General features: G+C 37.1%; 1 protein-coding gene across 1 annotated transcript in view; it reads left to right on the top strand.

Moving 5' to 3' along the window:
* The window catches only part of TRIP4 (thyroid hormone receptor interactor 4), a 67,746-nt gene that overhangs the window by 17,889 nt on the left and 48,320 nt on the right, over positions 1 to 1,537 (top strand). The gene's annotated exons all lie outside the window — the stretch shown is intronic.

Here is a 1,537-nt window from a genome sequence, read left to right as displayed (position 1 = left end):
AATTTTTCTTTTTTTAATTTTTTTTTTTTTTTAAGAGACAGAGTCTTTCAGTCTGAGTCTTGTTATTGATGAAAAAAAATTTAAAAACAAAAGAGACAGGGTCTTGCCCAGGCTGGAGTGTAGTGGTACAGTCATAGGTCACTGCACCCTTGACCTCCTGGCCTCAAGCAATCCTCTTGCCTTGGCCTCCCAAAGTGTATTTTTACCTTATAATATCTGAGTGAACTCAGTAAATTTATTACCATCTCTGAACTTTTGTTTTCTTATTTGTAAAACAAAGATAATACAAAGTGTCTTACAGGGTTATTGTGAGAAATAATGTTTATTAAGTGCCTTAGGTTCTTATTAACTATTCATTTCTGTCCCTTTGCGAAAAATTTTCTCTTTTTTCCCCCCATTATTCAGTTTTTAGTTTTGACATATAAAAATACATTTAAAGGTGACATTCAGCCCTATTCAGTAAAGGTTTTCATTGATAAGGCATTTTTACGTTGTATTGTTAAATAGTTTGGTACTCTTGGTGATTGAAATTTCTATAATGGAAGAAAAGAACCCTAATATTTATTGAGAACCTATTATGTGTCAAGCACTGCTTGATGCTTTACAGGTAAGGCCTGACCTATGTACTTGTTTTCCATCGAAAGGAAGGCTCCAGGCCATGAGGCCAGAACTAGATCTTTGATATTTTGTTCTTTGCTGTACAGTGATACAACTCATTTGTATTTGTAGCGTGACACTATTTGATTTCCTTATTGAATTTCAGGGATAGAGAATTCTGGGAAGGTGGACATCTCTACCAAGGACCTTCTTCCTCATCAAGAATTGCGAATTAAGTCTGGTCTGGAAAAGGCTATCAAGCATAAAGACAAACTATTAGAGTTTGACAGAACTAGGTATGATACGGTTAGAATAATAAATGCTAATAAATGGACTAGTCCACAGATTCTGGCCATTAAAACATCATTTTGGGGCTTGATGAACTTTCTTAAGGTGGGGTGTGAAAGGGTTTACAGCAAAAGAAGAGCTAGGTGCTCTACATAGGTCTACATCTTGTTTTTTTTAATCCATGTTTGAGTAAGATAGGCTCCCACCAAAAGAATCCTACCCTGTAGCATTTTTTATTTTTGGCAAATGTTAGTGTACCCTCTGGACAGTTGATCTGGGTTAATAGAATCCCCCACTTGTTTCACTTGCAGCCATTCATTCAGTCGACATATTTGGGCAAACTGCTAGGCTGGGCTCTGGAGAATCTGTAAAAAATTGCCTCTGGAAGAACATAGGTTATGCCATATCACAGGAAGGCATGATTTAACCTTCTACTTCTTTTGACATTAAATTTTTTTTTAAGAGATGGGGTCTCACTGTATCACCCAGGCTGGTCTCAAATTCCTGGGGTCAGCCCCCACATAAGCCTCCCAGGTAGCTGGGACGACAGGTGTGAGCCACTGAGCCTGGCTTAAGTTGTTTTGTGATTCAATAATCAATATATTGCCATAAACCTAAACTGCCTTTACACACATACATTATTATTGTTTAG

Source organism: Propithecus coquereli, unplaced genomic scaffold (assembly GCF_000956105.1).
Source record: "Propithecus coquereli isolate 6110/MARCELLA unplaced genomic scaffold, Pcoq_1.0 Scaffold221, whole genome shotgun sequence".
NCBI lineage: Eukaryota > Metazoa > Chordata > Mammalia > Primates > Indriidae > Propithecus > Propithecus coquereli.
Note: the sequence above shows the minus strand (reverse complement) of the source record. Positions and strands in the feature narration are given on the sequence as shown.